The sequence below is a fragment of the Tachyglossus aculeatus genome, chromosome 23 (genome assembly GCF_015852505.1).
Source record: "Tachyglossus aculeatus isolate mTacAcu1 chromosome 23, mTacAcu1.pri, whole genome shotgun sequence".
Taxonomy (NCBI): domain Eukaryota; kingdom Metazoa; phylum Chordata; class Mammalia; order Monotremata; family Tachyglossidae; genus Tachyglossus; species Tachyglossus aculeatus.
In genome coordinates this window covers 16,824,072-16,839,811 of record NC_052088.1, presented here as the reverse complement: position 1 = coordinate 16,839,811, position 15,740 = coordinate 16,824,072, and the positions used below count along the sequence as shown (strand labels likewise).

The 15,740-nt window shown below is 42.6% G+C and overlaps 1 protein-coding gene across 3 annotated transcripts in view; it reads right to left on the bottom strand.

The window, feature by feature from the left end:
- RASGRF2 (Ras protein specific guanine nucleotide releasing factor 2) overlaps window positions 1-15,740 on the bottom strand; it is a 209,110-nt gene that overhangs the window by 163,923 nt on the left and 29,447 nt on the right. The window lies entirely within an intron of this gene.

The window sequence follows — 15,740 nt, the reverse complement described above, 5'->3', positions numbered from 1 at the left end:
CAGATTTTTTTGCAGAGTTAGAGTCCCTTCTGTTGTCACATTGGTCATAGCCAGCATAAAATGAGAAGTTCAAGCAGTAGGGAATACGCAGACTGTGGGGGTGGGATATCTTGGATTGAGGCAAATGGGCAGTAAAAAGCACTGCAATGTTAAATTCCTCAAGGGGTGAGGCAAGTCAATTGTATAATTCTGCTATATGTGACCTAGGACATTGAAATACTCAATGAACAATCATTGTGACGAGATATAATCTCTTCCAGAGCCCCTACAATCCAGATTTCTACCTTTTTACCCTTTTGTAATTGCATTCATCAGTTTCCAATGACCACCCAGTTAAATCTTCATGGCTTTTTCTCTGTCACTTTCAACATGATCGACTATCCACTTGTCAGCTTCAAAGATGAGAGCGCTGTAAGGCTGACTAGGACAGAGGAATTCCACTGAAGAGGGAGGGGACCACCAAGATGGTCAGACCCAAGCGATCAAGGCACCACCCATAAGGGTAGTTCAGTCTCCTGCTTCCCAGCCTGCACGCTCCCCCATAGTGTTTCTCTTCCTTTCATAGCTGTCTTGGCACTGTATTGACATCCAGTGCTCTCCCACTCAACATCCCACTTTTAGCTGCTTCTCCCTATTGTGAAGGAGTGAAAAGAAGAATTTTCACCTCCAGCTGCAACGCATACACACAGCCACTACACAAACATATAAATAATAATAATAGTGGTGTTTGTTAAGCGCTTACTATGTGCCTGGAACTGATCGAAGCATTAAGGTAGCTACAAGACAATTGGGCTGGACACAGTCCCTGTCCCTCATAGGGCTCACGGTCTTAATCCTCATTTTACAGGTGAGGGAAGTGAGGCCCAGAGAAGAAGTAACTTGCCTAAGGTCACACAGCAGACTAGTGGAAGAGCCGGAATTAGAATCCAGGTCCTTCTGATTCCCAGCCCATGCTCTACCCACTAGGCCATGCTGCTTTTCATCATACACAAATAGAGACATAGTTGCAATTATTTGCACCTACATGTGTGCAAATGCACATTCAAATAGGTAAGGAAGAAAAAATGAAAAGCACAAATAAATATGTTAGGGTAACAGCAGACCCCCACTGGCCACCCATTTCTTCAAGGGATGGATGGCTTCCCCCAAGCTGCAGGGGAGCTGCTGCTGATTCCAGAGCAGATTCCCACATTATAATAATAGTAATTGTGGTATTCGTTAAGCAGTTACTTTGTGCCAGCTAACTGTACTAAGAGCAGGGGTGGAGACAAGCAAATCGGATTGGACACAGTCCCTGATCTACATAGGGCTCACAGTCTTAATCCCCATTTTATAGAAGAGATAACTGAGGCACAGAGAAGTGAAGTGACCATTCATTCAATCACATTTATTAAGCACATACTGTGTGCAAAGTGCTGTATGAAGCACTTAGGACTTGCCTAAGGTCCCACAGCAGACAAGTGGAAGAGCTGGGATTAGAACCCAGATCCTTCTGGCTCCCAGGCTCGGGCTCTATCCACTAGGCTGCACTGTGCCAAAGGCTGGAAAAGGGTTTTGAAGTCCCCCACCACCTTCTGGAGCTCTCTCAGATGCCCTGGATTACTCTCTTTTGTAATTGTAGTGGTTTAAAAGAGTTGTACACTAAACAATATCAATACTAAGCACACTATAGTTAAGCTATTGTCATAGCAAACAGTAACAATAGAGTTACAGCAACTTATATTTCTAAGAAAGCATTAACTTTCAAATTTATCTTGCACCATTTGGGCTTTGGGTTTCCTGCACTCCAAATAAAAGAAGAAAAACTGCTCTGTTTTTCATCAATTTAATTTTCTAGTTCTCATTTGCTGGCATGATGCTGGCCCCTTATGAAAACATATTTCATGAAACTACCATAATGGCCTGAAATTCCATAACAACACTACTGACTTGTGCAAGAGTTTAGGGTTACTTCCTTAGAGTACGGTATCTCATTAAGAAGAGTCTTGGGGGTTATCAGTACAATGGGAGAGGAGACTAAAACATGTTTCACTAAAATGAAAAGAACTGTGAAACTATGTCTGCAAATACTTATGCAGCCCTGTTTTTAAAAAAAAATACAACAAACAATAATTCTACCTTCTAGCCTGAAACCTTTGTTCTAGAGGAGTGATCCCCAAGTAGATTATAGCTTTAAATCTTTCTATTCAAAGAGAGAGTTAATTCCTATTCCTGACTTTGAGCTGAATGTAGGAAGGCAAACAGAGCTCAGGGAGTTACAAAGAAGGGTAGCCAAAACATCCAGAAGGATGGAACAGCTTCCAAATCAGGAGAGAGTGAAAAAAATTAAATTTTTCAGTCTGGAAAGACAAAGAGCAAAAGGGGGCACGATTGAAGTTGACCAAGTTATGAAGAGACAGGGATTGTTTTGCCTCATTTCTTATAAAGTCAGCAAGAGAGGTCACTTATTTAAGTTTTAAGGTAGTTTGTTCAGAACAAACACTTTAGAGGAAGCATTTCATAGCTGGCAAGAATATAAAATTCATTACCACAGGAAGCTCTACAGGGTGAAAATACCAGGAAGGGTAAGAGTGATTTGGATACTTATGCACAAAGGATCTGTAATAAAAAACTAGAGGGAAAATTAGGGTGTTAGATAATAATGATAATAATAATTATGATATTTAAGCACTTACTATGTGCCAGGTACTGTTCTAAGCACTGGGGTGGATACAAGCAAATTGGGTTGGACACAGTCCCTGTCCCACATGGGGCTCCCAGTCTCAATCTCCATTTTACAGATGAGGTAACTGAAGCCCAGAAGTGAAGTGACTTGCCCAAGGTCACCCAATAGATAAGTGGCAGAGTCAGGATTAAAACCCATGGCCTTCTGATTCCCAGGCCCATGCTCTTTCCACTACAGTCCAGTACAACCAGAATGGGTCACAAAGAAGGCAACCACCCCAAACAGTTCCTTCCAAGCTTTTGATTGCTCTTAGGGTTGGAAATACCATAGCCCCTCCATTCTTACTGTGGAATCAGTATCAGTACTCTGCACAAAGAGCTCAATAAATGTAATTGATTGAGCGTGTAAATATAAAAATTTGTCAAAACTAAGAAAAGTCACAGTTAACCTGAAAACGCAATATAAAACTTTAGAATTACTGCAAGACAGAATGTGACAGTCAGTCCACATTAACAAGGTTGATGATATCAATTTAACTTCGGAGAGCCACAGAATGACTGTCAAGACAGTAGCTGTATTTATCAGCAGGTGCCACACCAGAAATACATTAAGCAGGTGCTCCCTTAGGCCCAGAGGGATGAAAACCTAATCAGGATGAAAACAGGGTCCTAATTACCCTGTCCATACACTGTCCCTTAGAGCCAGCGGCCCCCAAATCCTCACACAAACCTGTCTCCTTGAACACATTCAAAATTTCACCAAGATAGTGGGCTGGAATGACTAATAATGTCTCTAACTTCACCTCTGCTCTGGGCCAAGTCCTCTCCTGGGGCCGGGAGAGGGGGAACAGGGGACTCAGGGCATGGGGCCGGACGGACGTGGCCCCTCAGGATCATTCACTCATATGCTAAACACACTGCAGTGCATCCTTTATCTCCCATCACCCTGCTAGTCAGCCCACCATTACACAGAGCAGCTCAGTTAGCTCAAGCACGCGACATCCTTCGGCAGGATGTATCCTCTTCTGTTTGTGCTAAGACCCTGCTTACCTCACTCCCCTTCCTCAAGCCTGGCTCTTGAGCAGCCTGGGGAAAAATTGGGTGGGTAAATGGAAGAAGAACAGGGTCAGCTCCAAAAACCTCATGAGGAGAGCAACTATTTCAGGGTCCAGTGACAGATGCCCCCCCACCCAAAGATGAAAGGGGTTACGCAGTTACGTGGCCTTCTACCCCTCAGCAGGAGTTGAGTGTCACCCTAGATGAAAGTGATCCATTAGCAGCTGGAAGATAGGATCTTAATTTTTCTCTTTAATTTTCTGAAGCACACAGTACAATGCACTACAACCAATGGGTGCTCAATAAATGCTACAACTAGTGAACATCTAATAAGAAACTCACAATCCTCAGTACTTAACTTGCTCATTGCATTCACCGTAGCTCAACTGTCAGCTGATGCACTGGAAATCACCTTCTATCTTACAAAGTTATAAGCCACAAAGTTCCTTGGTCTAGTACAGTGCTAAGCGCTTAGTACAGTGCTCTGCACACAGTAAGCGCTCAATAAATACGATTGAATGAATGAATGAATAAACAGATTCTTTGCCCAGCATTCCACCATGGGAATAAAACACCAGTCTCATACTTCACAGAGATATTCTGAGGACAGGCACACAAATCCGTACTTATTTGTAACAGGGTGGATTTTTTTATTCTGTGAGGAACTCTTTTCAATTTACTTTGGGAGGTCTTAGCTCATTTTCAATTTTTCCATTAACTGGCAGGAGTTCCCACACTGCTCCACCCCCTTCACATCCTTCCTGAGCTGGGTCACTTAAAAATAACCATCAACCAAAAAAATAATGTGGAGGGAAGGGGGTGGGAGGACTGGGGGAGAAGAGGTCCAGAAAATTTAAATGGAAAATCATTGGCCACATTAGTTGAAGACATATGTAGTAATATTTCAGGTAAGTTCTCATCTGGACTTCAAATAAAACGGGACTTTATCCAGTGAACAACGTGAGCTTTTTCCTATCCCCAAGACAAATTCCCCAAGCAAGGTGTAACAGAACATGTCCATTTTGAGGAAAATTGGCTTTTATTTCTTCTGCTGAGTGTTTGCGGGATTTCTGCATTCAGTCTACAAAACTCAGAAAAAGCAATTTAGGAAAATCGGACTTGCAGAAATCATATCAGTAGGAGGTGGGAAGTTCTACAATGTTACTTCAGGTTGATGGAAATTTTCTGAAATCCTGTTTTATTTTTTGACAGAACTTTTGACAGAAAGGATATTTAAAAGGAAACCAAACTATTAAGCAAGGGGTGGGGGGCTGGGGAGGAGAAATGGGGTGTTTTAAATCTCCTTCTTTGGAAATTATGAAAACTAAGGCAGAAACCCCCTTTCAGGGTAGCACTTGGAGAGTTTCCAGTACTCTACCATCATCAATCATATTTATTGAGCGCTTACTGTGTGCAGAGCACTGTACTAAGCGCTTGGGAAGTACAAGTTGGCAACATATACAACATATACATATGTTTATACATACATATACAACATACCAGTCTCGACTACGGGAGAGAGAGTCAAGCAGAGGCAGATCCATTCCATTCCTAGCTTAGGCAGTGGCTAATGAGTGGAAGTCAATTTGCTACAAGTCAAAACTCATTGCTGGGCAGCAGTGGCAGGGGAAAGAGTCGAGGGCGGAGACTCACGTTTACTGCATGGAAGAAGGCAATGGTAAACCACTTCCGTATTTCTACCATGAAAATTCTATGGATACACTACCAGAATGACTGCAGATGGAGGTGGGGCGATCTGGGAGGGATGTATCCATGGTGTCGCTATGGGTCGGAGACAACTCAACAGCTAAGGCAAGATAAGGGCATAAACCCAACTATCTAGAACAGTAGGTGCACGCTAAAATCCTAACATGGAGAAAAGCAAACAAATGCCAGTTTTAATCATCTAATTTTTGCATTAGGACATTGATTTCATTAACATAAGAGTCTCTCAATTTGCTTTAGTTCACTTTAATAAGCCACACAAAACTTCTTCGGCGATCTGTGTCCCTCACATCCTGATCACTCCGCTAGATGAAGCTCAGAAAAACAATATAACATGCTATCGTTAGCATTTTCTTCAAACCCAAATGACAGCTCCGTATTTTTAGTTCCCACACTGACTTCTGCATGCGTCTCCTGCCTCTCCCCACTCCAATCCATGCATCATTCTGCTGCCTGGATCATTTTTCTAAAAAACTGTTCGGCCTACGTCTCCTCATTCCTCAAGAACCTCCAGCAGTTGCCCATCCACCTCCACATCAAACAAAAACTCCTTACCATCGGCTTTAAAGCACCCAATCATCTTGTCCCCTCCTACCTTACCTCACAGATTTTCTACTAAAGCCCAGCTCACACATTTCGCTCCTTTGGCGTCACCTTGCTCACTGTGCCCTGATTTCGTCTATCTCGTCTATTGAACGCTTGCTGTGAGCAAAGCACTGTACTAAGCGCTTGGGAAAGCACAATATAAGAATAAACAGACACAATTCCTGCCCACAACGAGCTTACAGTCTAGAGAGGGAGAAATAGTGACTCTTACAACTATCAAGTGTACATCTTCCCTTGAATTTCAACTGGCTCCTAGGGCTCCATAATCAATGTCAAAGAATGCAGAACCGCCAAGGCCTCTGATGAGTAGCAAGCAGATTTCAGAGGAAAAAAATATGCACTAGGAATTGCTATAAGTTAGAGGCTCCTCAAAGATACCTGCATCAATTTTTCCCAAGTTTTATATTTGGCAGTAATATTGGAAAAATCATTCCATACAAAAAGTAGTAATCTCTGGTCAACAATTATCATTTGAGTTGATACTGGGTTTCCCTCTTTCTCTCTGTCCTTCTTAAGTGGAAAAACTTTTAAAACAAGACTTCCATCGATCCTTTAAAATAATTTTTCTACAGTATCCTTTGAAAACACTGACTTTATAGTGCAAATCTGTGGGTGTGTGGTTCGCAAGCGTGTGTTTTGCTGGAACTAAGTTACTTGTGGTAGCATCATTCATAACAAAAATCAGGAACAGAATAGCACTAAAGGGCCAGGTTTTGTAGGGTTTTGCTGGGAATAACTAATCTCCTAAATGGAAGGTAGAAAAATACTTCAGGGGAGGTAAAGCAGCTTTTACCTACATTGGAACATAACTGAAAGGGATGAAAAATGCAATTCAGATCACAGAAGGTTAGATGTCTCTTAGAGGTAACAAAATTATATTCAAAGAAGGACTTACTGGAATGAATTATGCCTCAGTTACCTCACCTGTAAAATGGGGATTAAGACTGTGAGCCCCAGTTGGAACATGGACTGTGTCCAACCTGACTAGCTTGTATCTACCCTGGAGCTTAGTATGGTGCCTGGAACACAGTAAACACATAATTACACCCCCATCTCCCCCCAGCCCCGCAAAAAAGTTTATCAGATTCTGACCAAAATATAAGATTATCCCACATTCTTATGCATGATCAAGAGGCAATTTTAAAATGATGTTAAAAATGCTTTAGTGGATAAGAATTTTTAATTCATTAACAGATTGTGTGGAGGATGGTTTCTCAGTTGCAGTAATAACAGTAACAGTATTTGTTGAGCGCTTACTGTATGTAAAGCGCTGGTACTGAGTGCGGGGAAAGAGTATCCAGATGAAATGTAGACATGGTGCCTGGCTCCCATGTATGCTTTCAGAGAAAGATATAGCCCTCCTGGACTTCATTTTCTTTTTCCTGTGTCTGCATTAATGCTCCCCATCAATTTTAGAAAAAAATAAACAATAAATCAGTGCATTCTCTCCAGAGAGATGACCAAATATGAACCAGAAAACAGTAGCCTGTTCTCTGTTTATCCCAGGTGGCAGCAAACTCTGGGAACAGAGTGATACAACTTGATTTTTTTTTAATATGAAAAGTTAATTCTTGATGACTGTCCATGTTAGGTGGATTTCTGATTTTGGATTTCCCCTTCTGGGTTGAAATCACAAATAACTTCAAAAGTTCAAATTTATTCTTTTTGAAATGTTGAAAACGTCATTACATTCCCCACTTCCCTTGGCCCAATCTGCCCCAGTCTGCCTCTGCTCTAGGGCTAGAGAGTGTAGAATGCTACTACTCAGTGGAGGTCCTTTGATACACAATATGTCCTCAGAAATTCAAAACTTCAAGAAGTTAAATCTAGAAATCCATTTCATAGATGAGCAGCGCGTGCATGTTAATCCTCATTGGTTCTCTACCCTGTCAGATCAATTAATCAATCAATAGTATTTATAGAGCACCTGCTGTGGGTGGAGCACTGAACTAAAAATTTAGGAGACACGATCCCACCCTCCAGAGTTTACACTCTGGGAGAGGTTGGGTTTTATTTTCAGATTTTTCCATTCATTCGCCCTTATATAATTGTCTTTGATGCTGCTCTATGAATCGGATGGCACTTCATTCCTGGAATTTGTCTTCCGTGATTTAACTTTCCTCCAATAAATTATTCAAGGAATCTAACACATAGCCTGGAGGAGAGTTTTTTTAGACAGTTTGGGGAAACTGATTTTTTCAGCAACTTCGAGAGGCCGTTTGATTACTCTACCCCACCTCACAAATGATTAAAGAAACCATTTGACTTTATGCACTTTGTTTCAGTGAAAAATCCTTACATTGCAGAGGAAAGTATTCCATTAGAAATGTCTTGGGAAGAGCTGCTTACTCCATTGCAAATGGGATGGCAACATTTACACTTGGACTACTTTTTCTTTTCTTTTAGTAATTCTTACTGTCCCTGTAAAATCTGAAGCCTAAACACCCAGACATCACTTGCTTAGACATCTATAGTCTGGCTATCGGTGAAAATAAAGTAATCTGAATCCAGAATGTTTCACAAAGTGAAACCGCTTTCTTAAGAAACTCCCACAGTAATAACTATAGGCAAATTATTCCCAAATAGACCTCTCCTGGCCTCACCTCTATCTTTCTCTGCAGCCCAACATTTCTTCCTGCCTTCAGGACATCTCTTGGATGTTCGGCTGACATCTCATATTTAACATGCCCAAAGCAGAACACCTCATCTTCCCACCCAAACCCTGTCCTCTCCCTGACTTCCCCATCACTGTAGACAACCCCACCAACCTATCTGTCTCACAAGTTCTATTTAATTTTGGCATTATCTTCAATTCATCTCTCTCATTCAACGTACATATTCAACCTGTCACCAAATCCTGCCAGTTCTACCTTCACACCCCTAGAATCCAAGCACTTATCATATCTGGGTTGGCTACTCACGGACCTCCACACCTCCTGTCTCTTCCCACTCCAATCTATACTTCGCTCTGCTGCCCAGATCATTTTTCTAAAAATCCGATCAGTCCATGTCTTGCCAGTCCACAAGAACCTCCAGTGGGTGCCCAGCGACCTCCGCATCACATTGAAACTCCTTACCTTGGGCTTTAATGCACTTGATTAACTTGCCCTCTCCTACCTTGCTTCACAGATCTACTACAGTCAAACTCCCACACTTTGTCCCTCTTACACCAACCTACTCACTGTACCTCAATCTCACCTACCTCGTTGTCGAATCTTCCTCATATCCTTCCTCTGGCCCTGGAACTCCCTTCCCCTCTGTATACTGAGCCCCTTCCTTCCTCTCCCCCTCGTCCCCCTCTCCATCCCCCCATCTTACCTCCTTCCCTTCCCCACAGCACCTGTATATATGTATATATGTTTGTACATATTCTTTACTCTATTTATTTATTTATTTTATTTGTACATATCTATTCTATTGATTTTATTTTGTTAGTATGTTTGGTTTTGTTCTCTGTCTCCCCCTTTTAGACTGTGAGCCCACTGTTGGGTAGGGACTGTCTCTATATGTTGCCAATTTGTACTTCCCAAGCGCTTAGTACAGTGCTCTGCACATAGTAAGCGCTCAATAAATACGATTTGATGATGATGATGATATACAACAGCACCACTCTCCCCACCTTCAAAGCCCTATTAAAATCACATCTCTTTCGAGAAGCCTTCGCCAACTAACCCCTCTTTTCCCCTATTCTGTATCCTCTGCACCTGGATCTGTACTCTTTAAACATGTGACATTCCCCCCAACCCTCAGCCTCACAAAAATTTATGCGCATATTCTTAATTATTTTAATATCTGTCTCTCCATCTAGACTGTAAACTATTTGTGGACAGGGAAAAATTTCCAACTTTAATACACTCTACTCTCCCAAGTGCTTAGTACAGTGCACTGCACACAGTAAGGATCAATACAACTGACTGACTGATAAAAATACTTCCCTATGCTTGCAAAGGATACAAAGATCTCAAATAAATTATTTGCCCCCAAAGGTGATTCCCCTAATCAATTCTCAAAACCCAGAAGCAGCATGATCTAGGGAGAAGCATAATGGCCTAGTGGATAGAGTTCAGGCCTAAGAGTTGGAGGGACTTGGGTTCTAATCCCAGCTCCAACACCTGTCTGCTGTGTGACTGCAGGCAAGTCACTTAATTTCTCTGTGCCTCAGTTACCTCATCTGAAAAATGGGGGCTAAGACTGTGAGCCCCCTGTGGGACACGCACCATGTCCAACCTGGTTAACCTTGTATCAACCCAGCACTTACTACTGTGTCCGGCTGTCACCCGTCGTCCAGGGAGATGGTTTCGTTCAGCAATAGGCGCGGCGAGAGAGAGAGAGAGACAGAGACAGAGGTCGGGGATGGAAAGCCTGAGTTTTATATAAAATTTATTCCGCGAGGCGAATTGAATTATGTAATTGTTTAGGCGCGATGGATTGAACTTCCCTTCTGGGAAAAATGTAATCAATTAGTAATATTAGAGCTTCCCTAATGGGAGGAACACACGTATACATTACTCGCGCTTGGCAGAACCCCCAGTCCCACCCAGGCAGAATTTCCTTACAGTTGGTTTGCACTCATGTGCACTTCCCACGCAGGAGAAATCCATTTGAGTTACACAGCCATGGGGGAAGCTCCTAGCTCCCACCCACGAAGATTTTCCATTTGGGAGGAATGCATTCATTCATTCCATGCCCATGGCTTCCAGCCCCATGAGCATCCAGTGGGATGGGACACTTCCCCATCCCAGGGCTCCTCACCTGGTGCAGGCCGAGTGGGCTTCTCACGCTCTGGCCAGAGGTGCCCTGCAGCCATCTGCCGCACGTCTCCATCCTCTGCCTATAGGGCCAGAGGCCGCAGGTATTTATCACCTGTGCTCCTAGGCCATTCCAGCTTCCGGGCCTTAGTTTACCCAATCTCTGCCCTCCCCCTCCTCCATACCTAATTTGATTGGCATGGAGGCGAGGGATACCTTCTGTATTCCCAGCCTGGGCTGTCAATCTAGCAGTTTTGGTTGTGGGGGTGGAATCCCACCCTCACTTCCGAGTTCTGCCTGCTGGCTCAGGTGGCCACGAGATAGCATTTGACCTTGAGATGGCTAGTACCCAAGGGTCACCTTGGGACACTGGCGCATAGTAAACGCTTAATGACTACCATGTTAAAAAAAAAAAAAAACCCCGGGATTCTGGAAAAAAAACCTGATAAAATATGTTCACTGCAGGTGGAATTCTGGAAAAGTTGCAAGACCATGCAGAGTTAAATTGCAGCTCTCAAATTCATTCATTCATTCATTCAATCGTATTTATTGAGTGCTTACTGTGTGCAGAGCGCTGTACTAAGCGCTTGGGAAGTACAAGTTGACAACATATAGAGATGGTCCTTACCCAACAGCGGGCTCACAGTCTCAAATTTCAGAGTACTGAAGCATTTGCACACACACAGACACACATACCTATAACATTAAATCAGCTAGTAACCTTGGTTCTATATTGACCTCATTTACAATATATGACGAGATGACGCTGAACAGTAACCCAGCTATAACCAGATATTAAACTAGTGCATCAGAATGTGCTGAAAAGCTGGAGGTGGTGAGGGCAGCGAAAGAGGTGTTAACAATTAGGTGTCAACAATTAACATGCTGAAAATGGGAGTTTCAGGAAAAGGACTTTTTTTCCTATAATTTTTAATTTAGTCTGTCCCCTAATCATGAGATTGTGGTCCTAAACTACTTGGCAGCACTACTTGACAAAAGGAGCATGGCCTGGTGGAAAGATGACAGGCTTAGGAGTCAGAGGACCTGGGTTCTAATCCCAGCTCTGCTTGCTGTGTGACCTTGGGCAAGTCACTTCATTTCTCTGTGCCTCAGTTCTCCTGTCCTCCCTCCTATTTAGAACAGTGCTTTGCATATAGTAAGCACTTAATAAATGCCATTATCATTATTATTATTACATAGACTGTGAGCCCCATGCGGGACAGGGTCTGTGTCCAACCTACTTAACACGTATCTACGTAAGTGATTAGAAAAGTGTTTGACACAGAGTAAGCATGCGCTTAATAAATGTCATTATTATTATTAAAAATAAAATTTAAAAAGTCCTTCAAGAAAACAGGGCTATCTTAAGTAGACTTGAACTAAGACAGTAAGTATCAAAAGAAATTGTTTCCAGAAACGCAAAGACTTAAAGCCTGTCGGAGCCCCTACACCTATTAGTCCGTTTCTTTCAGCGGCACGTCAGGCAAAGCTCCTGCACTGCTGCTCAGTGTGCCACAGTGTGCAAGCAGTGCCGCTCTCTTTCAGCAAAGCCTAACTTCCAACTAGACAAAGCGCAACAAATGCAGTGGTAACTTTACCCAAGAAGGTCTAAAATGGACACATTTGTAAATCTAGGAAATTATGCTCTCCTTGGACTCTTGGCTTCTAAATGAGAATCCTACTCTCTAGGAAAAGTAAACATTGACTATTATTGTAACACGAATGCATAGAGAGGGAAACCCCCGACTCACCCAGACGCTTCCTTCCTCCACCACCTGAAAACCACCAGGCAGAGTCCCCGCTGTTCAGGCTTTGGCAGCTGCCAACCCCAAACAACTGCCTAAAGCCAAATGGGGGTGGCAGCCCTGGCTGTAGCGGCTTGTAGGCACCTTCTTCCATGACTGCTGCTCAGGCTGACCTGGTCCTACCAAGGCCATTTTTGGAATTTCTGGGGCAGCCAGAAGCGTATTAGGCCAAACACACAAGAAGCACCAAGGACCAAACAGCCAGGTCAACGGTGGCTGCTGTTTCTGAAGGAAGCTGGGCCACTTTGCCGCAAGCTGGGAGGTCCCTTCCCACGGCCCAAAATGGAAAGGAACGGTCCCTACCCAGAGACCTTTCGGGGGGCCGGACAGTATCACCTAAAGCAGGACATCTGATCATATTCTCTTCCCTCCCCCATCCCCACCCCTCCAATTTGGCCACTGCCTGAGGATAATGGAATACCAGTCACTAATACACAGACAACCGTCACGGCCCTAGACATTGTTGGCATAATTAGGACATATCTGGGATCCATGAGGTGTTTACAACCTCCATCACCCCCTGACAAAACCATGAGAGGGAGGGTGAGACGGCAGGTGTAAAAGGCTTACCTAACCAGGATGTTCTAAGAATTCACACTCAATAAATTCTTAAGGGAATGCCAGAATTCGTCCCCCTCTCCATCCCCCACATCTTACCTCCTTCCCTTCCCCACAGCACCTGTATATATGTATATATGTTTGTACATATTTATTACTCCATTTATTTTACTTGTACCTATCTATTCTATTTATTTTATTTTGTTAGTATGTTTGGTTTTGTTCTCTGTCTCCCCCTTCTAGACTGTCAGCCCACTGTTGGGTAGGGACTGTCTCTATATGTTGCCAGCTTGTACTTCCCAAGTGCTTAGTACAGTGCTCTGCACACAGAAGCGCTCAATAAATATGATTGATTGATTGATTGAACACCAACTCTACCTCCACGGTCATGTCATCCCATCAACCTCCCTATCCTAATGTATATATCTGCTTAATTACAAATTCATTTGCTCTACTTTTATTTTTACTTGTTCACCTGTTTGTTTTTTTTTACCACCTGCCATATCTGTTTTTACCCTTCTTCCTACTGTATTTACTCAATTTTCCTGTCTTCCTCAGTAGATAAGTTCCTCGAGGGAAGGGACCACCCATCCTACTTTCACTGTATGTTCTCCAAGCTCAAAGTTCTGAAAGCAGTAAATCAATGGTATTTACTGAGTGCAGAACACTGTACTAAGCATTTAACAGAGTGCAATACAACAGAGGTGGTAGAAACATTCCCTACACACAGAGAGTTTGCATTCTAGATGGGGAGACAGGCGTTAATATAAATAAATAATGGTACTGATGACAACATTTCTCTTTAGAGATGCACAAAAATCACACTGATAATAATAATAATAATAATGGCATTTGTTAAGCGCTTACTATGTTCCAAGCACTGTTCTAAGCACTGGGGGAATACAAGGTGATCAGGCTGTCCCACGTAGGGCTCACAATCTTAATCCCCATTTTACAGACGAGGTAAAAGGCTCAGAGAAGTGAAGTGACTTGCCCAAAGTCACACAGCTGACAATTGGCGGATCTGGGATTTGAACCCATGACCTCTGACTCCAAAGCCCGGGCTCTTTCCACGGAGCCACGCTGCTTCTTGGTGCAAGGACATTTGTGCTAGTTTTATCTGCCGTCCTTTTTACTGCTACTGTTCTAGAAATTGGCAGTAATAATTTCTACAGCAAGTGAGAATCTATTTCCACTCTTTTGTACGCCACCTGGCCTCCTGAGGAACTGTTAAGAATATTTGTACATATTTATTACTCTATTTATTTATTTATTTTGCCTGTACATATCTATTCTACTTATTTTATTTTGTTAGTATGTTTGGTTTTGTTCTCTGTCTCCCCCTTTTAGACTGTGAGCCCACTGTTGGGTAGGGACTGTCTCTATGTGTTGCCAATTTGTACTTCCCAAGCGCTTAGTACAGTGCTCTGCACATAGTAAGCGCTCAATAAATACGATTGATTGATTGATTGATTCTAGACTGTGAGCCCACTGTTGGGTAGGGACCGTCTCTAGATGTTGCCAACTTGTACTTCCCAAGTGCTTAGTACAGCGCTTTGCACACAGTAAGCGCTCAATAAATATGATTGAATGAATGAATGAATGTCACCCTTGGATTTGCACCTTTTATTCACCTCTCCTTCAGAGCCACAGCAGTTATCAAAGCCACAATTTATTAATTCACATTACTGTCTGTCACTCTGTCTAGACTGTAAGCTCGTTGTGGACCGGGATCATATCTACCAACTGTTACACTGTACTCTCCCAAGCACTTAGTACAGCTTAGTACAGCTTGAAGCAGCGTGGCTCAGTGGAACGAGCACGGGCTTTGGAGTCAGAGGTCATGGGTTCAAATCCCAGCTCTGCCAATTGTCAGCTGTGTGACTTTGAGCAAGTCACTTATCTTCTCTGTGCCTCAGTTACTTCATCTCTAAAATGGGGATTAAGACTGTGAGCCCCACGTGGGGCAACCTGATCACTCTGTAACCTCTCCAGCCCTTAGAACAGTGCTTTGCACATAGTAAGCACTTAATAAATGCCATTATTATTATTATTATTATAGTGCTCTGCATGCAGTAAGCATTCAAAAAATATGATTAATTGACAATAAGCACTCAATAAATAAGATTGCTATGAACTGAAAGAAGGATAATCTTTGAGGGCACCTGATATAAATGGAAAGAAATTACTAATTACAATGTGCAAAACTGCTTCACAAGGAAAGATAACTGTGGTTTATCATTAATTGCTCAAATGTCAGTTTAGTGAAAATGGAAGTATTTACCAGCATAGCCTATAGAGAATGACAAACCACCTCTGCAAGCTCTTGAAAAGAATAATGACCTTGGTAAAAAAAATAAAAATAAAAATCCGTAGACTCGATGCTATTTCAGAGGGAAAAAAAACACATTTTAAATTAACAGCCTATCCAATTATTAGGAGTCAGAATTAACACTGCAAGATGAATAAAAAACTGATTTGCATATGGGTCCAAAGACTAAGCAACATTCAAATTATACAACAATTAAAACTAGGAGGATCAGAGAGAATTAAAGAAAGACCACACAAGTCACTGGGG